Raw genomic sequence first — 24,304 nt, 5'->3', positions numbered from 1 at the left:
CCCTCCAACCCCCCCCCCCTCCCCCCAAAACTCCAATGGGTTAGTCCGCTTCCCAAAACCAATCACACGCACGGTTATTTATTATTTTCTTTCATTTCAATATTAGTTAAACCACAACGCACTAGTTAAGAATAAGCTAGTTAAAACTCGATTGCTTGCATGGCAATGACATGACACTTTAACTAGCATTATAGCATAATGCCAGCATTAAGATCACAAACAAAGCAAGATTTCGCACTAAAAGCATATACCACTAAAAATTACCAGATTAACCAACACTATGTCAAAGCCACATAACAAAACTAAGTTGCATGCTTGACTATTGCCCTTTTAAAATTTGCTAATACTCCACATAACCACCAGAATACAAGTAATCTTGGTTTGGTTTCAAAATGAACAGGTCAAAAGTAAGTTGATCATTCTCACTTTATACGCAACGCTTGTAGCTGATACCTCTCCAAATCAGCATCCAGATCTTCAGCCGATACTTTTTCTGGACGAGTTCGCTCTCCACCATGACCCTTTCCCCTTTCAGATCCACGATGATGCGCATTATCACCACCACGCGCTTGCCCTCTTCCAACAATTCTGTCAAATATAGAAAGTGACTAGTTCAATAAATGCCTCTAGTTAAACCACAAGTATAAAACAGGAAAAGAATATTGTAAATGCATGATACTAATATAGTGGAAATTCATTAATACCTTCGAGAAGGATTTATGGGATGAGTTCCCAAAATACCCGTTTGCATTGGTGGTACAGGAACGGGAACAGGAACAGGGGCAACAATGTTTACTCCAACCAGTTCTAGTTTCATAGGCTTACCATCCAGCAGTAAATTGTTATATCTCTTCATTGCAGCCAGTGCATCTGCATGGCGCATATACACCACCTCAGCAGTTCCCTGGAGAAAAAAAAACAGGGTCAACCATTTGACCCGTACCAAAACTAACCAGTTTTGACACCAATAAACTAATATACCTTTGATCTTCCACCTCTATCGTAATGAATTGCATAGCGTTTCAGTTCACCGATGTCTGAAAATAGCACCTGAAAATAGACAATATGAGCATGATGTTAAAGATTATGCGCATTAAGTTCTTCTAAAGTGGGAAACACCAAACTGAATTCTGAAAGAATATTAAAGACTCTTAACTTTACTTAAGTACTTAATAAACTGATTTCAAATTCAAATGGTGTAGTACATCTAAAGAAATGATAACCAGATTTTAAACTAAATAAGTGCGCAAATGACCACCAGTAGTGTTGCAAAACTGCAAATAGTATCCTGTGTATCTATACTTCATGTTATATTATAAGATAGAGATTCCAACTTTCAGTTGAAAGATTTAATTTTGTAACTATCCGTATTGGATATATGTTTATGGAAATATGTTTATACTGATAAAATGATCTACTGTTTTGTTACACAGATATACATAATCAAAACTAGTAATAATCATAGTATAATTCTAGGTTTCCAAAACTTTGTTCCATAATCAATAGATTGTCTACTAATATCATTTCAATTCCACAAGCCAAAACAATCATTTTCAGGAGACAAACTAAAACAAACCCTACGAGCAAACTTAAACAGAACTCAAGATCGATAATACTTATCAGATATAAATCAGATACCATTTCGTCAACCAAAACACAATTATAATAGCTGTAAATCGTATACCTTAATATCATCATTGCTAACTTCATAGTCCAAATTCGAGATGTAAAGCCTTGTCCTGCCTCAGAGTTGGACTCGCCTCCAATCAGCGTATTTTGCACATGATAAGCCTGCAATCAAAATGGTTGCCTAATCTGTTACATATACAATATGGCAATGGCAGGACGAAATTGTAATGCTCGCGTACTTTGAGAACTGATCTGTAATTGTTTGCATAACTAACTAACATTACAAATAATTACAAATCAGTCTTCAAACTACATAACTTTTACAAACTTGCCCCTATATGATGTGCATGTAACATAATCAGCCTTCAAAACAATAATCACACACACACACACAAAATAATAATAATCACTGCCTCAATATGTACACAAACACAGAGAAATCAAAGCCTAATCTCACAAAAGTATGCAAAACACTGGAAATCATAATATCCAACAGTTTAGGAACAAAATTGTAAAAGCCAATAGTTTTGGGGAATAATCTGTATGTCCACGAACACAGAATCAAAAACCAATCTCACAAAAACATGCAAAACTCTGGAAATCGTAATATCCTACACTAAACGAACAAAATTGTAAAAGTCACATAGTTTGAGAACTGATCTGTAACTGTTTGTCTAACTAAGTAACTAACAATACAAATAACTACAAATCATTCCTCAAACTACATATATTCTACAACTTCATCCCTAAACTATCGTATCCATAAAACAATCCGCCTTCAAATCAATATTTTCATCACACTCACACAATAATAATCACCGCCTCAATATGTTCACAAACACAGATACACACACAAAAATAATTGCAAATCAGTCCTCAAACAATGTAACTTTTACAGTTTTATCCCTATACTAGTGTGCACATAACATAATCCGCCTTCAAATCAATATTTTCATCGCACAAAAACACACAATAATAATCACTGCCTCAATATGTCCACGAACACAGACATACAAACACATAAATAATTACAAATCAGTCCCTGTACTATGTAACTTTCACAAATACAATTCCCTCCCTATAACATTGCGCACGTAACATATCAATCAATCAATCAATCATACCCAGTAAAATCCCACCGACAGCAAAGCTATAAGTAGGGTCTGGGGAGGGTGGGATGTAGGCACACCGTACCTCTATCCAAAGGAATAAAGAGGTGGCTTCCAGAGAGACCCTCGGCTCTAAGCACATGTGTATGAAGCAAAATAAAGGAAATCAAAGTTTAACAGCTATATAAAAACTACTACTAATTATAATAATATTAATAATAATATTAATAATAGGATCACAGTTTAACAGCTATATAAAAGCTAATAATAATTATAATAATAATAATAATATATGTAAGGGAAATACCATTATGGTATGTGACCTAAATAAGTTAAGTCTAAGCCCTAAGGTATTCAATTCTCTCTAAAAATCCTTAACTTTAATTCTACTTCTCCACGAATTCCTATCCTCAACCATGTCCTCGGAGAGGTTTAGGTCTATCAAATCATGCCTAATCCTCTCATCCCAAGTCAATTTCGGTCATCCTCTACCCCTCCTCCCCTCTATAGTAATGTTGTCTACGGATCTAACAGGATTCGTCGTAACATAAATAATATGTAAGGGAAATACCATTATCGCACGTAACATAAACCGCATCAAATCAATATTCATTACACGAACACACAACAATAATCACTGCCTCAATATGTCCATGAACACAGACATACACGAACAGAATTAATAACAAATCAGTCCTCAAACTATGTAAATTTTACAATTTCGTCCCTTAATTACTGTGCATGAAACACAATCCGCCTTCAAATCAATATTCATCACACAGTAATAATCACTGCCTCAATATGTCCACAAACACAGAGATACACACACATAAATAATTACAAATCAGTGTCTGTATTATGTGACATTCACAATTCCGTCCCCTATACCATCATAAACACAAACACACACTAATAATCACTGCCTCAATATGTCCACAAACACAGAGATACACACATATAAATAATTACAAGTCAGTCTCTGTACTATGTAACTTTCACAACATCACAATTCCCGTCCCTATACCTTCGTACACATAACATAATCCACCTTCAAATCAATATTCATCAAGCAAACACACTAATAATCACCACCCTCAATATGTACACAAACACAGAGATGCGCACACAGAAATAATTGCAAGCCAGTCCTCAAACTATGTAACTTTTACAACTTCATCCCTAAACTACTGTACAACGTAACATAATCCACCTTCAAATTAATAACATCACACAAAACACACAATAACAATCACTGCCTCAATATGTCCACAAACACACATATACACACACAAATAATTACAAATCAGTCCCATACTATGTAACTTTCACAATTCCGTCCCTATACCATCGTACATGTAACATAACCGCTTCAAAACAGTATTCATCACGTGAACACACAATAGTAATCACTGCCTCAATATGTCCACGAACACAAACATACCACAGAAATAATAACAAATCAGTCCTCAAACTATGCGACTTTCACAATTCCGTCCCTATACTGTTGTACACGTAACATAATCCGCCTCAATATGTCCACAAACACAGAGATACACATACAGAAATAACTGGCTAATTGCAAAGCAGTCCTCAAACTATGTAACTTTTACAGTTTCGTCCCCCTACACTATCGTACACAGAACATAATCCGCCTTCAAATCAATATTCACCACACAAACACACAATAGCAATCAGTGTCTCAAACCTAATCTCACAAAAGCATACAAAAGTCTGGAAATCGTAATACTCTACACTATAGAGACGAAATTGTAAAAACCACATAGTTTGAGGACTGATCAGTAACAAATAACTACAAATCAGTCCTCAAACTATGTAGCTTTCACAATTTCATCCCTATACTATCATACACATAACATAATCCTCCGCCTTCAAATCAACATTCATCACACAAACACACAATAATAATAATCAATTAATCACTGCCTCAGCCTAATCTCACAAAGCATAACAAAAAGTAGAAATGCAGTTAAAATACACGAAGAAACCCTAACTTACGACCTGTGGACGGAAATAGGGTTTCGAACGAGCTGAAACTCGGTCGTCGGAGCGTCTGGTGGGACCGGGACCAGGACGAGGTTCGGAGTCGTGAGAAGTGGAACGGCCGTGACCGCGGACGCGTCCGCCTCCTCGGTCGGATGCTCCGGACGACTTCTTGTTGATTTTGATGATGTCATCGAGTGACATGTCGAGACGGTCCGCCATTTTCGGTGGAGTTTGTGGTGCAAAATGTTAGGGTTTATGTTTATGTTTATGAGATGAGTTTTGGGGGGAATTTGGCGTATGAGTTAATTTTTAACGTTTGGAAGCTTTTGCTATGTAAAACTTTTTTGTTAAACAAATCATCAATGTAATTATTATGTGAGTCGACCGTGTTTCTTAATTTAGTCTATTGATTGTTTCAGAGCGTTAGCGTTTTGTGAATCGGTGCGGTTAGGAAAATCGATTGATGTTAAGATTTAGGTTTTTTAAAAACGGTGGCCTAAGAGCATTCTCATCCAACACTCTATTTTATGTGAAGATGTTTTTATAATTTAAATAGTGATTTTGGTTGTTGTGAGTGAAGAGTTTTTATATTTTAGAAAAAACAGTGATTTTTCTGTATATTTGAAAAGTTACTGTTCACCCCCCATAATTTTTTAATATTTTTTTAAAGTGGTTGTGAGTGAGGGAAAGAGAAAAGTTAGTGAAAAATATATAAAAAGGTATTATTTAATTAAAATAAAGAAAAAAATATAATGAGTTTTAATGTAATTTTTAGTTTAAGAATAAAGAGTAGGATGAGAATGCTCTAACAACTTAACATTTGCTTTTTGAGGCACTTCCTCCACCCATATCTTTATGTGCCAGTAGCACTTCCATACGAAGAAAGATAGGCTTAGTAAATAAAATAAAAACTTTAATATATTTACACGTCAGTGGTCTAGCTCAACAAAAACAAACAATGTTAAAGTTCTGTTAACGGAGATTATTGTAGGAATATAGGTTGAAAGTTGCGATTGCCAGAAATTATTTATAAAGCTGGGCTTACCATCGGCCCATTGGTGAAAGTTTGGGATTATTATAATCTAACAAACTTTAAAACAAATGTACATTTTATTCACGCTTGGCTAAAATAAAAAATGCATGCTTGAACTTTTAAGAGATTTGTTTACGAGTGGAACATGAGAAACTTTGAAATGTTATATGTCCTATTTTATAAGTAGTTAAAATTCTATTACTTATAGTTTTGGTTGAAATGAAATATGAATATTGCTATTTGGATCAAGGGTCCAGATGTTTTTGAATGGGTCGGAGATTCAACATGAGTTTTCTCAATGAATTTGGTTAAGAAGTTACTAGTTAAAAGCAGAGATAATAATAACTACGTTTTGTCTTGGTGTAAATGGATCCGGATAAATGTAATAAACACATGTGAAGAGCATAAATGAATTGAACCATACCTTGCTTTTTCGGTAGGTTTTGCTCATAATTCATATTAAAGTTTGCTTTGTATATATACTCAAAATTCGATTATTGTTAATTTTTTTGTGGGTTTCACTTGCGATTATTATTGCAAATGATTTATTTGATTTCTGTTGATAAATTTTAGGTCCGTTTTGCTTATAAATTTTGTTATTAGACTTTGAAAAGTTGTTCTCTTTGTTAGTGTTAGGTATAGCAACGCTTTATTCTTTTTGTTATACGTTTTTAACATTTATTAGTGCCCGCGGCGAAGCGCGGGTGATAACACCTCGTTCCTAGTAAAAGTATAGCATGTAGGTCACCATAGCTTGCATGAAGCAACAGGAATCTTACTACAGAAATGGTGAGATTTTAAAAAATATACGGAAAAAAAAGAAAAGAAGAACAGAAAACAAAAGGTCAAATCCACATCTTATCTTATTGATAAATTAAACTAGGTGTGATCCCGGCGCGGTGCGCCGGTGCACCTTCGTTATATTTGTTTCTCGGGGCGGTTGCCAGTGTACCTTCGTTATAGTTGTTTCTCTATTTAGCTAGGCCGTGGGTGTGATTTATTAATTGTTACAAAAGTTCCTTCCATTTATGGTGCTACATTTAGCTAGGCAATTTGGTGTACGTTTAACACCAACGCTATCGTTTATCTCCCACCTTGCAATAATCGCACCGGTCACATGATTCAAACGCATATAAAACATAGTACGTTATAATAGCTTTACCACCACACCACCTTTTCCATTACTTGATTTAGTAAGAAATCTATAAATACAAAAATCTATTTCTATTTAAAACAAAAAATTGAACAAAAAAAAAAAGTTATCAGCAGGTTCGAACTAGGGACCTACGATTCGCCAAATGACCACACTACCTATTTAAAACAAAAAATTGAACCAAAAAAAAAGGAAAATAAAAAGGTTATCAGAAGGTTTGAACTCAAGACCCATGATTCACCAAGCGACTACATTACCACCACAACAACTTCTATGTTTGTTATTTTTTCTGCTTTCAAACATTAAATTGTAAAACAGATTTCAAAATATTTAAAAAAAAAAGAAACTTAAACATGACAGCCACTGATTGGACATTCCCACAATCATTGTAGCAGCAGGTTTTCCTTTATAGTATACAAGCCAGGTTTGTTCTTAGGTATACAAATGTGAACCTCAAATATCAGATCTTTAATTGAACAACAATGACCTTTTGAATATACATGTTTGTGTTCGTTTATTTAACTTTAAACAAACTTAATCGAACAAATATTTTTGTAAATGTTTGTTCGCCAGCTCGTTTAAAAAATGAACATGTTTGTTGTATTCATTCGTTAAAAATCTAACCAAACAGTTGATTAACATACACAAACATAAATAGGCGAACTAAAAAAAACGTTCACGAAGATAAATAAACTATCATAAACAACATAAATGCTACCAAAACATCAGACCATTGTCTACATCCACATAAAATAGTAATAGTTAATGAATTTAAAATTATTGGTTTTATTCTTTGGGAATGAACAAAAACCAGTTATAATAACAAACTAATAATAATATTATACAATTATACATTATACATTATACAATATACAATATTAAAGTTGAAACTCAATGGTAGCGTTTGGTACGCAGGAATGGAGGACGGAATGGAATGACTCATTATGAGGGAATGAAAAAAAATGTGTTTGGTTGATCAAAGGAATTAAATGACCCATTACCTAGTCCATTCCATTCCCTCTAAAATACCTCAATTTCATTCCATCCATACCCATGTTTTTTTCCATTTCATTCCCTCTTTCACCCTACATCATATGGCAAGAAGGATGCTGAGCAGACTAGGCCAAGGACCAGAGCCTACATGTTGACACAAGAACAAGCCAAACAAATTCCAGATGTCGTGACAGGTACATTTCTAGTAAACGGTATTACAGCTTCCGTATTGTTTGACTCAGGTGCGACCAGGAGTTTTGTAGCTACCCAGTTTTGTAAGACAGCTAAGATGAAATGTTGTCGTGTGCCTGAAACTTTTATGGTAGAAACCGCTAACGAGACCTCATTTAAAATTATGAGATTGGTCAAGAATTGTAAGATAGAATTGGAAGGACACGAATTCCCTGCTACCCTGTATGTTTTAACCTTATGAGGATTCGATGTAGTATTGGGGATGGATTGGCTGTCTGAATTTGAAGCTCAGATAGTGTGCAGGAGTAAATTAGTAAGATTGAATCTTCGGATGGTAGTTCAGTAACGGTTTATGGTGATAGAGAAAGTACAGGGCTTAATGTCATTTCGATGATAAAAGCCGAAGGTTTGTTAAGGCGAGGGTGTAGTGCCTACCTGGCGTATGTTGTCAAAGCTACGGCCGAGACGAGGGAAGTGAAAGACGTTCCTGTAGTGTGTGACTACCCGGAAGTTTTTCCCGATGACCTTCCGGGGTTACCACCGGAGCGAGAAGTGGAATTCCAGATAGAATTGATACCAGGAGCACAGCCCGTCGCGAAAGCACCTTACCGTTTGGCGCCGTCTGAGATGAAGGAATTGATATCCCAACTGCAAGAACTCCTCGACAAGGGTTTCATAAGGCCGAGTGTTTCCCCGTGGGGCGCACCGGTGTTATTCGTTAAGAAGAAGGATGGGAGTATGAGAATGTGCATTGACTACAAGGAGTTGAATAAGCTTACCGTGAAGAATAGATATCCGTTGCCCCGGATTGATGATTTGTTTGATCAGTTGCAAGGTGCTAGTTGGTTCTCGCGAATAGACCTCAGATCGGGTTACCATCAGCTGAAGGTGAAAGAGGCGGACATCCCTAAGACAGCATTTCGGACACGGTACGGACACTACGAGTTCTTTGTGATGTCGTTTGGTCTAACCAACGCTCCCGCGGCATTTATGGACATGATGAACTAGGTATGTCGGCCGATGTTAGACAAGACGGTTATCATTTTCATTGACGATATATTAATTTATTCAAAGACCGAGTCTGACCATGCTGAGCACCTGAGGGAAGTACTGGAAGTTTTGAAGAAGGAGAAATTGTATGCAAAGTTCTCAAAGTGCGCATTTTGGTTGCAAGAGGTGCAGTTTCTAGGTCATATAATCAATTCAGAGGGGATTACGGTGGACCCAGCCAAGATCGAAGCGATAAAGAATTGGAAGACCCCGCGAAACCCGACTAAGATACGCAGTTTTCTAGGGTTAGCTGGCTATTATAGGAGATTCATTCCGGGCTTCTCAAAGATAGCCGCACCGTTGACAAGTATGACCCGAAGGACTGTGGTGTTCGATTGGGGAATGTGGCAAAAAGAGGCGTTTGAAGAACTAAAGAAGAGGCTCACGCAAGCTCCAATCCTTGTTCTGCCCGATGGAGAAGAAGATTTGGTAGTTTGCACTGATGCTTCATATCAGGGGTTAGGTTGCGTGTTGATGCAACGAGGGAAGGTCATAGCTTATGCGTCTAGGCAATTAAAAGTTCACGAATATACGTACCCGACGCATGACCTAGAGCTAGCCGCTGTAGTACATGCTCTTAAGATCTGGAGACACTATTTGTATGGTACCAAGTGTACTATATACACGGACCACAAGAGTTTGAAATACTTCTTTGAGCAGAAAGAGCTGAACATGAGGCAGAGAAGGTGGTTAGAACTGATAAAGGATTATGATTGTGATATCAAGTATTACCCGAGAAAGGCTAATGTGGTTGCTGACGCCTTGAGCCGGAAGAACGCAGAAGTTATCGCGATAGTAAAGTCTTATAAGCTGATAATCAACTCAGATTTCTTTGAAGAGATCAGCAAGGTTCAGTCAAAAGTGTTGATAGATGAAGGGTTGATGAAGAAAGAAAGGATTTTCGGCCAGCAGAACGAGTTGATAGATAATACTCATGGTGTAAAGACCAGATTTGACCGAATGTGGATCCCACCATGGGAAACTTAGAGGTCGAATTCTAGACGAGGCCCATATGTCTCGGTACTCGATTCATCCAGGATCTACCAAGATGTATCAAGACTTGAAGAAGGAATACTGGTGGCCGGGTATGAAGAATGAAGTAGTAGATTATGTAGGTAAGTGTTTAACTTGCCTACAGGTTAAGGCCGAACACCAGAAACCATATGGAAAGATGCAGCCGTTGGAGATACCAGAATGGAAGTGGGAACACATCACCATGGATTTCATAACTAAGCTATCGCGTACAGCTAAGAATCATGATACGGTATGGGTGATTGTGGACCGCTTGACGAAGAGTGCTCACTTTTTGCCTATACGAGAGGCTATCTCGTCAGAAGCGTTGGCAAACGTGTTCGTCAAAGAAGTGGTTACAAAGCATGGGGTGCCATTATCGATTGTGTCAGACAGGGATACCCGCTTTACTTCAAGATTCTGGAAGAAGTTCCACGAAGCCATGGGAACAAGACTAAACATCAGCACGGTGTATCACCCTCAAACAGATGGACAGTCCGAGAGGACTATCCAAACCCTTGAGGATATGCTACGTGCTTGTGTGTTAGACTTTGGAGGAAGCTGGGATGATCATCTGCACTTGGCAGAATTTTCTTACAACAACAACTATCATTCAAGTATCGGTATGCCTCCTTTCGAGATGTTGTATGATAGACGTTGTAGAACTCCTATTTGTTGGGGGGAAATTGGTCAGAAGGAGATTGGTAGTCTGGAAGTTGTGCAAGAAACCTCCTCAAGATTCGATCAGATCAAGGCAAGAATGAAAGCTGCTCAAGACCGTCAAAAGTCATATGTGGATAAGCGGAGACGGCCCATTGAGTTTGATGTTGGAAACCACGTGATGCTTAAAGTCTCACCTTGGAAGGGGATTATTCGTTTTAGAAAAAGGGGAAAGCTAAGTCCAAGGTACATAGGACCGTTCAAGATCGTGGCCCGTGTGGGTGAAGTGGCTTACAAGCTTGATCTACCTGATGAGCTGGAAGGAATCCACTCTACCTTTCATGTTTCTCACTTGAGAAAATGTCTAGCTGACGACACATCCCATGTGCCACTGCTGGACATTAAGGTGGACGAGCAATTGAATTATATCGAGCAGCCCATTGAAATAGTCGACCGCAAGGAGAAGCAGCTTCGTCGTAAGGTTATTCCCCTAGTAAAAGTGATGTGGAAGCACCGTAAGGGATCGATGCCACTTAGGAAGTTGAAGAAGAGATGCGCAAGTTTTACCCGCTTTTGTTTAGTAGTAATGGTTAGGTTTCGGGGACGAAACCTCTTTTAAGGAGGGTAGACGTGTAACATACAACTTTTTGTTAAATAATAAATGACTGAAAGTTTTGTTATTTAACTGTGTGTCGTTAAGTTAGTCGTGTGTTAAATGTTTGGATAATATTTGGATTTGGAATTGTGAGTGGGTTGTGGGGCCCATGGCCCCCTATATAAGCCTAACCTCTCCATTCTTGTCACCATTTTGTTACACACACACACTCAAGAACATACACACTTTCTCTCTACATTCCGGATCCAAATCCGTGTAAAAAGGAGGAAGAATCTCGTGTGTAGACATCATCAAACAACAAGAATCAAGTCCAGATCTACGTATTGTCCGGATCTGAACTCGAACCTAAAGCAAAAGGTAGGTTTCGGTTTAAATGGTTAAGTTTTATGGTTAGAATCGACATGCAAACCGATAGAAGGATAGATCGGGGTATATGATGGAAGAAAAACATGAACTTGATAAGTTATAACCCCACGAGAATGTTATACGGTAAAAATGTGATGTTCGGGCCTTATAAAACGCAAGTATGCAAAGTTGGTACAACCCAAAACCCCTAAAAAGGGTAAAATCGGGTCCTAAGGAAGAGTCGCGAAGTAAAATGGCCATTAAATGGTAAAAACGAAGAAAAAGAAGGATTTCGCATCGCATAAGCCATGCGAAGCGAAAAAGGCTATTTCGCATCCCATGACCATGCGAAGCGAAAAAGGTAATTTCGCATCGTACAGTCATGCGAAGCGAAACAAGTTTCATGCGAAGCGAAATAGTTTCATGCTAAGCGAAATTCTTCCATGCGAAATTTTATAAAATTCATTTTCTGATGCATGCAAAGCTCAACCTAGCCAGGGGCGCTGCCCCTTGGACCCTGCTAGGGGCTGCCGCCCCTAGACCCCGCTACCAAGGGCGCTGCCTCCGGACCCCCGTTAGTCGAGGGTGTCATTGACTTAGATATAAGAAGTAGTAGTAATGGATATTTGACACTCGTAATGCGTTATACAGTTAGCCGTGCACAGCTAAAGAAGGACATTACTATTAACGGGGAGAGAAACCGACTTCAGGTGAGTTTCTAGCCCCTTCATCCGTTATGTTTTTGGAGCTGTGTGCACACTCATTTGTGATAGTTGTTAATACACTTAACTTAAGTGGTAAGTGTATGATATGTGTATGTTATATGTATGACTAAGTATTGAATATTATTATGGAATGTTTATACGAATGAATATGTACACATACGTATATACATGACCAGAAGATATGTACAGTATGCATGAATGAAAATGAATGTATGATCAAGTGACGTGACAGGTATGGTTATTGGAGACAAAGGGACCAGACCCTGATAATATCTGAGACAGAAGGGACCAGACCCTGATAATATCTGAGATAGAAGGGGCCAGACCCTGATAATATCTGAGACAGAAGGGACCAGAAATATCTGAGACAGAAGGGACCAGACCCTAATAATATCTGTGATGGTAGAGATAGAATAGTCTATGGTAAATTACAAGGCCTTATGAAAGAAAGTATGTAAGCGCGTGTGCATGTATATAAAGTTTGTATGAAAGAAGTAAGAGTAAATAAGGTATGAATACGTATCTTCGAATGCGTATGAGTAAGGGTATGAAAGTATTGTATGTTAAATGATTAACTAGAACTCACTCAGCGAAGCTGACTTTTAGTATGCACGCAGGCAAATAGGTTGAGGCAGCTGGCTTAAGGAGGGACACGGGGCATGGACTGAAGAGACTGGCATCCATGATGAAGTGTTATGACTGTTTTAATTAATTATTTATGAAAAGACAATTTGTATGTTAAGACAGAATAAATGTTTTGTAATGTGATGTATGAAGTTTTAAATTATTCCGCGAAAGTTTTAATTAACTCTGATTTTAGAACTGTGTTTATGAGTAAATCCAACAACAAAGCAGGGTTACCGGGAACGAGGCCTTACACATCACCGCCCACCAATGCCACGACCGCGGCCTACCTCCCACCATCACCGCCACTCACTACCATTTTAGTTTTGTTTTTTCTTTTTTTTTTTCCTACCTAGCAAACAACGCAAAGTAATCATTCATTGCATTCCCATGTAGTAACCAAACATCTTATTGGAATGGTAATAACCCATTCCATTACCACGTGCATTCCATTCCACCATACCAAACATAACCTAGAGATTGATCCATTTGTTTCTATTGTTTTACTAATGAACCTACGTGGCACATTCATGTCCTTTAAACTGAATGTATTTATAATTGTTTAAAGAAAATACTGTAAAATTATCAAAATGCCCCTGGATACTGTAGCTAGCTACAGTGCTACAGTACCCATAAGTTTTCCTTTAATATAGTATACTAGATTTTATCCCCCGTATTACGGGGGTTGTTTTACACTATTCGTTTTTAATATTTATATATGTATATTTGGATTTTAATTTTATTTATTGTAAGAATAGTTAAGAATTAATATACATGAGGTTTGATGATAAAATGGTTTCACAAATAAATGATATGTTATAATCCAATATTTGATGAAATTATTTTTTTTAATATAGTGAGATGTTATAACCCGTTTAAGAGCTATCTAGGTTTGGTGAGACCTTTACTCGTGAATTCGTTTAAAAGTTATCTGAATTTTGTGACTCATGACCCGCTTATGTTTTTTACCATAAAATTGTTTATTAATTATAAATAATATTTTTTTTAATTAAATATTAAATTTTAGTATATCCCTATTTTATAGGATTTTCATATCAAATAATTGGTAAGATTAATTTTTAATTTAATGAGATGTTATAACCCGTTTAAGAGTTATCTGGTTTTGGTAAGACCCATACCCTTGAATTTGGGTTAAATCAATGAGAAGCCTCCATTTAAAAGTCAAGAAATCTGATGGCTTCCATAAAAAGAGGGAGCGAGCACATCACGACACATAGATTTTAAAAGTCAATGAAAGGCCTCTATTTAAAAGTCAAGAAATCTGGTGGCGTTCAAGAAAAAAGAGAACGAACACATCACGACACATAGGATTTTAGGGTTTTCATTTATATATATTATAGATAATGAAGTAATTTAATGTAGAGATACCAAAATCCCAATTGATTTTCTTACCTTTTGTTCTATTTTTCACAGTTCTGAATTCTTACCCATCTTTAACTATAGAATTGTGAGAGCTCCAATTATTGAAACAATAATAAACCGTCATATTCTCCAAACCAAGTAAGCAAACACCATTTTTTAATAACCAAAAGTTTTATATTCATACATTCAAAAACTTATCCTCTATTCTATCGTCTCCAGTGAAGAACTAACTTGCCTCGTTTCACTCTTTTCCAGGTTAGCAAATACTATCATTCATTCTTTTCCAGGTTAGCAGCAAATACTATCATATTGGGATATAACCCGTGTAATACACGAGTTAAAGAATACAACAAAAAATGTTAAATTTAATAATATACGTAATAACATACCTTATGGATTTATAAGATATAAATAATGATAAATAAAATTTTATAATTCATAAATATCTAAAAACCTCATTTAATACAACATTTAAAATTACATTTGCAACTTTGTTAGCAATTCTATAAATGATAATAGTATTAGTTGGCATTCTCCTTAACTACTCTAGTTGAATGATATGTGAAATAATAATCTTATTTTAATAGTATAGATAGATGTATTTATAGGCAAAAGTTCTATAATCATCCAACCAAAAACCTACCATCTATCTTCTACAGTGAAGAACTGACTACTCTTCTCCGGTCACAAACCAGAAAGTACCTCACTTCAATCTTCTCTAGAAAAACATATTTCTAATCCTTGGAAATGATCTTCATCATCAAAGTCAAACTACTTATTATTCCCACCGACGTCTATCTCCACATTCTTGTTTTGAAGCCTACAAACAATTTTTTTAAGATCTTTTCAATGTAAAAATCTTTTCTTCTTTCAAAAGTATTTTTCTTTCTAAGTATTCAAGATTACCTTTCATGAAGTCTCATGTCCATTTTGATAAATTCCACATCACTTTCGACATTGCCCTGAGTTAAATTTGGGTCATGTTGAATCACACTGCATCTTTGTGAAAAGAGGTTTGTTGCAGTCTTGACAAGGTTTTGACATTTCCATCCAAATGTTTCCAACCAAGTAGTTGTATTTGTTAAATCAAAATTAGTCTTAACAAACAATACATTATCATTTGAACTTGAATAAAAATTTAAAAAAACTCACGAGATAAAAGCCGTCTTTGTTTAAAAACAATCGGAATGTTGGAATCACCATTAGCATCGAAATATAACTTCAACTCTTGGAGGATAATTTTTTCCACTATTTTGTCAATGTTTATTTTCTATAGATGGTGAACAAAAGATAACTTCATCAATGCCTGAATGTCTTTTCCAACTTCATAAAAGTAGGCAGGATTGAACATGAAACCAGCAATAACAAGCCGTAGACGTTCCCATCTTTTATCTATTATTCTTCACAAGTCATTGTAGCCTCCGCCGAGCTGCTGGTTGTTATTAAGTTTTCTAATTTCCAACTTTGTTTTATGCATCCATGCTAATGCATATCCCATACCATGTTGTTTATTACCCATCACAACCATGTGTAGCTTGTTAACAAGATAATATATCTTAATGGTCGAATCACATAGCTTCCAAAAGCGATCATCACCGATATACTCCTCTGAACGTGTCCCTTCTTACGTTCGTGAAAACTTGTCCACCTATTCAACTGTCTGAATTACTAATTTGAAAGGCACTTTGAGTCTTTTAACTTCTTTCACCGCAACGAAATCGTTCGAAATTAAAACATCTTCCATGTTGATGTTTCTCTCTTTCTTCAAGAATGAAATCTAACAGTGATTTGGCCTTATCAACTGTATCCTTTATCCATCCAGTCTTTCCAAAATCCTCATTTATCCTATCAGCAATGTATGCAGCACATGGAGTCCAATATATTGATGGAAACTCATCAGTTAAATCAAAGTCTACACCTGAATATGCATCTAAATCTTCACAAATAATTTGCAGAATTTTATCATCACCAATAGATGTAATGATTTCTCTAAAGATAGTAGAGATATCTTCTGTGGATTCCTCATCAACAGTCTTAAATAGCTTAACCTCATCAACAAATGGCATGAAGAAGTTGTAATTCACTTTATCGTTTTCTGATTTTTTTTCTGTAAGGCCCCGAACCCGGTAGCCCTACTTTCGCGTCGGATTTACTCATAAACACAGTTCTTACAAATCAGAGTTCATTAAAACTTTCGCGGAAAATAATAACTTTCATGAAACGTTACAGCAATCCAAAACTTGCCTTAATTAAACATTCTTGTCTTCCAAAATAAATGTCAATTACATTAAAACATCTTGAGTCTTCAGATGCTAGTCTCTTATTCGCCCACCATGTGCCCGCTCAAGCTAGTTGTCTCATTCTACTCACCTGCGTGCATACTAAAAGTCAACTACGCTGAGTGAGTTCTAGTTAATCGGACGCCATACAATACATACACATACATACATAGCCGAAGATACATATCCATACCTAACTAGTTACCCTTCTGTTCTACATACATACTTACTACCATACATACATCTCTACAATCCCTAACCTCAGTCCACCGAGAGTACGTTCATAGTCCGCCGTCTATACCTGTACTCAAGGTCGTGAACACGTAAAAGGTCCGCAGTCCTTACCTATGTTCACCATTCATGGCACGTGCAAGGTCCGCAGTCCTTCCCTATACCATCCTACATCCACAACACGTACAAGGTCCACAGTCCTTCCCTATGTTGCAACCTAATTCATAGCACGTACGAGGTCCGCAATCCTCCCCTATGCTACAAATACAGCACGTATAAGGTCCACAGTCCTTTCCTATGCTGATGCCTATCTATAACACGTATAAGGTCCGCAGTCCTTAACTACGTTGTCGTCTATTATCTGTAACACGTATAAGGCCCACCGTCCCTATCTACGTTTACATCTATCATCTACGTTACGTATAAGGCCCGCAGTCCTTAACTACGCCACCACCAGCCGAGTCTATGTCCGACAGAAGCTAGAGGGATTTGTCATCCTAACTTACTAGGTCGAACGTAGAACTCACATACCAGTCGTGTACCTGTATACACATACTTCACATATACAATAATTACATTATAGCATAAGAACACTCTAGGCGTTCTTTACATCATTCATTTAACAACCATACCCCTTGTCGATACGTGCAATATCCGAAGATCGTTCACGCCCCGACAAGTATTCATTTGTAATGTTCATACATCTTCGATATATAATATTCGTACCTTTATTTTTAACCTGACAGTACGCGCAATATCCGAAGATCGTTCGCGTACCGACAAGCAATCATTCATATCCATCACATATATCACATATGGCATACACTTATCACTTAGGATAAATGTATTAACAACACATCAAGTATGCACACAGCCCCGAAAACATAACAAGGAATGGCGCTAGAAACTCACCTGAACTCTGCTTCTTCCTCCGATAGTTGTAAATCCCTTCTTTAACTGAGCTCGGCTGACTGTATAAGTTACACGTATCAATACTCGCCTGATTTAATCTGGTGGCCTAGTATTAGCTTACTTTTACTTATCGTTTTTAATTTATTTTCTAATCGAACTTGACTTTAGGCGAAGTTAAACCTTAGGCGAACTTAGCTTTAGGCGAAGTTAAACCTTAGGCGAACTTAGCTTTAGGCGAAGTTGTCATCAGGCGAACTTAGCTTTAGGCGAAGTTGTCATCAGGCGAACTTAGCTTTTAGGCGAAGTTGTCATCAGGCGAACTTAGCGAAGTTGTCATCAGGCGAACTTAGCTTTTAGGCGAAGTTGTCATCAGGCGAACTTAGCTTTAGGCGAAGTTCATCAGGCGAACTTAGCTTGCAGGCGAAGTTGTCGGCTGCAGCTACTGTTCGTCCTTAATCATCTTCGTTTCTTAACCAAATAACTTGATTTAGGTATCCACGGAATCGTCTGACCAGCGCCTACAAACCCCAACCATCAAATCGGCTTAACATCGATGTTTAAGGGGTGCGATTTAGGCATATAGGTTACGGGTTCTTTTATCAATCGATTAACCCATCAAATCTTAACTATTTTTAGTAAGTTTAGCTTTGTTGGATTCGTTTTTACCATACAAACACAGATCTATCATTTCTATACTAATCCAAACCTAAACGAACATGTTCTCGATATAAACGTACCGTAAATGAGTCGAACTACGAACACGAGCTGGTCTTGTTGCTTTGGTTCGTCACGACGATCTAGCACCAACGAGCTCGGGTCCTCGCCTTTGGATCTTGGTTCGGGTTGTGCGTGTTTTGGTGGTGTATGGAATATGAGAGAATGAGGATTAAATGGTGATTAATGGTATTTATATTTAGGGATCATGGGCTTAAGCCCATGGACTCTCCTTCCTTCTTTCATAACCCAAGTCCATAACCCATACCAACTCCTACTCTATTTATTTATTTCCCGATAACCCGAGTAAACTTTCCCTCTATTATTAAGTAATACAATTAATATTATTTTGAAAATTTCGGGATGTTACATTTTCCCATCAAGAAGAGAAATCTCTTTCTGGACACACCTACTAATGCGGTCTCCAACGTCTTCCTTCAAATCGATTGCCATTTGTGTTAGTAGACCCTCATTAACTTCATCAAAAACTGTTGCTGGCCCATTGTTACAAGTCTCGGTGATCATAGGCTTGAAATAAGCCGACTTCAATACATCTAATGACACCCCGACGTCAACAAAAAAACGGCCAAATGCTGATCTGAGTGATTTTTTAGCATCTCTTGAACCATTAGGTGCACATTGCACCTTGGTTTAGAGCATTCACGACAGCTCCTCTGTAATTATGTGAGGGATGTCTCTAAATTTTGTAAAATGATTATAATTGGACGTGAGTGGGGAGAGACTATTTATTTTTTAATATATTTGAAAGTGGTTGTGAGTGAATGAGAGAGAGATAATCATAAAAATGTACAAAAGTATTATTTAATTGTATATGGCAGGGAAAATATAGTTTTTTTAGTGTAATTATAGATGTAGGGAAGCTGCCGAGAATGCTCTTACTTGTCGTTTTCTTTTCTTATATGAGATGTTAGTTGTTTCATTTGCCGCTGCTTTAGGTTTCCTGTTGTTTGCTTTCAAGCTAGCAAGAATTGAATTTTGAACCTCTGTTGGAACTTCATCACATGGTGCCACGCCACCTCCGTGGACGGCAATATGTATTTTCTTCTTGCTAATACTCATTCCCGAGATTGTTTTCCCACAGTGGACACACCAGAGAAGAAAGCTGCCCTCTTTTGAAGTAGTTTGCACTCTTTCCAAGTCGGATCGAAACCATCTGGATCTTCAACTTCAACATACCATGGAGGTGGTGGCTTTGGCTTCCGAATAACTGGGTCCTCTGTAGCCATTTGTGGTCTGAAAATAAAACACTGAGATATAAGCCACATGTAGCATCGTTTCCTAGCTTTTGGGTTTAATACATGAAACACTTGCTGATACTTCTTAAGTGAGCTTGACTTTTAATCTTTCAATAGAAATAATAAATGATACAGTATATTATATGACCCTTTTAGCAGATATAATAACCATTAGGGGTGCAAACGACCCGAGCCTGAGCTCGACTAGGCTCGAATTCGGCTTGTTTAACTTAAACAGAGCTTGAGCTCGGCTCGTTTCGAGTTCTATTTTTAGGGCTCGAGCTCGACTCCTTTACTATTTATTAATTATTTTTATATAATTACACCTATTTATATATTTTTTTTTCTATTATAATTTTATGTATAAAATAATATATAGTATTTAGTTATTTTTATTTAGTTTTTTCATAGCATTATATATATTAATTAATAATTATTAAATATATAATTTAAAAAATTATATAATGGCAGACTCGTTTAGGCTCTCGAGCCTGTCCGAGCTCGATAAGTGAAGCTCGGGCTCGTGTATTAAACGAGTTTACTTTTCGGCTCGGGCTCGATTAAGCTCGGCTCGAAGCTCGATCAAGCTTTTAACGAGCCGATCTCGAGTAGCTCGGCTCGTTTGCACCCATAATAACCATATGACGACATTGAATTTGTGATTGTGATACTTTTATTCAAAAACACCTGTTGATAATAAAAAAACCCTACGTTAAACACTTAAACAAGAACTAGTAACAAACGGTTCGGTTGGATTAAAAACCCTAGGACTTACTTAGTTTAGACATACATTAAACAAGATATATATATATATATATATATATATATATATAGGATCAGGATCATGTGAGAACTTTTTGAGAATTGAGAACTATGAGAACCATTTCGAACCACAAAAAAACCCAAAAATAAAAAAAATCATAAAACAAAAAAAAACACAAAAATAAAAAAAGTAAAAAAACCAAAGTTCTTATTTATCATCCCGGTTTTAAAAAAAAACGTAAAAAAAAAATTCTCGGTTTAGCTAAATTATACATATATGTATAATATGTACATATATGTACACACATGTTTTTTTCCTATACATATATGTATAATTTAAGGTAAATGATAATGTACATATGTGTACATTACATAACTAGAGATTAAATGAAAATATACATATGTGTATAGGTATAATACGAATTAAAAAGAAAAAAAAATCGGTTTTTTTATTATACATATATGTATAATATGTACACACATGTTTTTTCCTATACACATATGTATAATTTAAGGTAAATGATAATGTACATATATGTATATTACATAACTAGAGATTAAATGAAAGTATACATATGTGTATAGGTTTAATACGAATTACAAAAAAAAATCGTTTTTTTAATGAAACCGGAATGAAATATAAGAATTTTGGTTTTTTTACTTTTTTAAAATTTTCGATTTTATTTGTTTTAATATTTTTAGAGGGTTTTTTAGTGGTCCAAAATGGTTCTCAAAGTCCTCAATTTGCCAATGGTTCTCTTAGGATCCTTACCATATATATATATATATAGGATGAATATCATTTAAGAACTAGGAAATTTTGTGAGAACTTTAAGAACCAATCTTAACCATTTATTGATTTAATCAATGACTTAAAAAGTATAATGGTATTTTTGTAAATACATACAAGATTATGGAGATTAAATAAAAGATAAATGGGCATTGTTGGAAAGCCACATTCTGTAACCACCGGCTACTTCCTTCCTAAAAATATGGACATTTCCATATTTCTCTCAAATCATTAGTTTGATTTAAAATGTAAAATCCGACTTTCAAAAATGGAGTTATTATTAAATACTTTAGTTTTGTAAATTCATCTTCACTTATTGGACTAATATTTAAATTTTGTCTTGATAATACAACATTTTGGCTTGATAGTTACATATACGTAAATAGTTTATTTACACGTCATGTTGAACATTTACATGTATGTAAATAGTTAACTGACGTATATGTAAAAAATATGTTACACGTACATAAAACAAAGTCAGATACTGCAAATTAAATAAATTTAGATAAATAAAAAAGAAAAAGTTAACAAATTACATATATGTATATTAAACAAATATATATATATAATTGAAAATTTACATATATGCATTTTACTTTACGTTAAAGAAATTCAATTTTCTAGTATGTATTTTGATGAACTTCAATGAAAATTTTACAGAGTGTAGAGAAAGTATTTGTTTTAAAAGATACATATGTGGATTTAATTAAAAAAAATCAACCATCCATATTAAGTAGTTTTAAAACACATCATCGTTTGGTCAAATAAAAATAAAATAAGGTAATTGTATGATAGAATTAAGGAAATTCAAATTATTGAAAACTACCAATATTTAACAGTTATTTATTTGGTAAAAATACCCTTTCTTATTAAAGAGAAAAAAAATAAAAGAAATTAAAAGATTGGTTGTGATGGGTTCTCAAAAAATATGGAGTTCTTAAAGAAAACCTTCCCTATATATATATATAATATATATAATAGTTTTAGCAAAAATAAAACCCTAAAAGAACCTAACAAGTGTAATAATCGAGTTCTATGTTGCGATTAAAAACCCTAGAACTTAATTTCACATACATGACAGATTAAATTAAATTGGGGGAAAACAGATGGAGATGGATAGTTAACCTTAACTGGTTTGTGAAGTTGAAATCGGAGATCCGGCGTGCGTGAATGATGTTGTATTGTGTTGAGAGGTAGGGCTGTGATGATGAGGTGAGGGTTTAGACTTTAGTGTTTGTGAAATTATATATCAATTAATAATTATTATATATATATTTTAAAAAAATTACATAAATGGCATGCTCGTTTAGGCTCGCTAGCCTGCTCGAACTCGATAAGTGAAAGCTCAAGCTCTGGCTCGTATATTAAACGAGCTCTGGCTCGGCTCCTCCCGTTTGCACCCCCAGCCACTGCTACTTAACTTAAATCCAAAACTACTAAATTCACCAAACACCAAACATGTTTCAACCAACCGAACCCACAGACGGATTTAAACACCAACTAAATGAGAATCAAACGGAATTGTACAAGCCTGGTGAGCTGTGCTTTTCAATTAGACACCACCGTGTGTTTTGTTTTTCGATACAAGGAGATGAGGAAGGTAGGGGTAGTTGAAAAAGGCAGTTAATCAAATTCAATGTTATCTATGTGTTTTAGGTGACAGAATTTAATGGGTTTTGGCTAGAGAATAATAATGAATGAATAAGTTACCAAATCACAAGATGAATATAAGTTGAGTTGGACTTCAAACCACTTTATACATTATAATTGATAAAAGTTGAAACATGAATGGTTGTATTCTGCAAAAGTAAATGGTACTTGATACTGAATAGCTACAGCTGTAAAAGAGAATTTTGTTTTTTTCTTTCTTGCTTTTTCTTGTGAGCTTGCTCCAAGTCACACCAACCATTCTTGAAATTTTTTTTTGTATACGTGGGTGAATTAGAAAGTTATTAAGTGATCGTAAAATAGACACGAATAGATATTTAGCTACTTGAACAAGTGGACTGTAATTGATTCCTAGTCAGGGTTGGTTTCAAGAAAGCAAAAAAAAAAATTTGGTCGAAGGCAAAATTTCATTTTGCTTTTAAGTAAAAGTAGTATTTTGTTGGGTTTAAACAATTTAATTTTGATATGGGTTTATTTGGTTATAATTTAGCTTATGTAAAAAACTTTATTATAAAAATATGATTAAACATGTCTTAAATGAGACTACAACCCATAACTTTTTGATTGAAAGTAATACCCATTTGCCATTAGACCAAGCTATTGGTTATATAATTGAGTTTAATACTAAATATACATACTGTTTTAACCTAGCGGGGTGTCAGGCCTGTGGTCATCGACCACCCAGCCCCCCCCCTTAGGGCCGTAATTTGGATTAGTATGCTCATTGTTGTTTTAACGGGAACAAAATATAGCTTGTTTTAACGGGAACAAAATATAATCTTCGTAATTTGGATTAGTATGCTCATTGTTGTTTTAACGGGAACAAAATATAGCTTGTTTGACCAATTGAACACATTCTTTTCCTCTGTAACCAGACCCACGTGTCTACAAGCAGATAACAAGCTTAAAAACGACAAAGGGTCGATTTCCACATGATTATCTTGCATACGTGAAAAGAAATCGAATACAAGATCGACACTCCCATTTAAAGCATATCCAGCTAGCATTGCATTTCAAGAAACAGTATCTTTATCTTTGACTTCATTGAAAACTGTTTATGATAAATCAACACGCCCACATTTTGAATACATGTCGATTAACCCGTTTAAAATAACGGTACGGGAAATAAAACCCGTACGGATTATGGAAGCATGCAATGCTGCAC

General features: G+C 35.8%; 1 pseudogene; it reads right to left on the bottom strand.

The window, feature by feature from the left end:
* Positions 1-252: 252 nt before the first annotated feature.
* Positions 253-4,961, bottom strand: LOC143554140 (THO complex subunit 4B-like; annotated as a pseudogene).
* Between the last annotated feature and the right edge of the window lie 19,343 nt (positions 4,962-24,304).

This window comes from Bidens hawaiensis, unplaced genomic scaffold (assembly GCF_021521415.1).
Source record: "Bidens hawaiensis isolate Kalapana, Puna unplaced genomic scaffold, B.hawaiensis_p1.1 tig00017563_1, whole genome shotgun sequence".
NCBI classification, from domain to species: domain Eukaryota; kingdom Viridiplantae; phylum Streptophyta; class Magnoliopsida; order Asterales; family Asteraceae; genus Bidens; species Bidens hawaiensis.
Note: the sequence above shows the minus strand (reverse complement) of the source record. Positions and strands in the feature narration are given on the sequence as shown.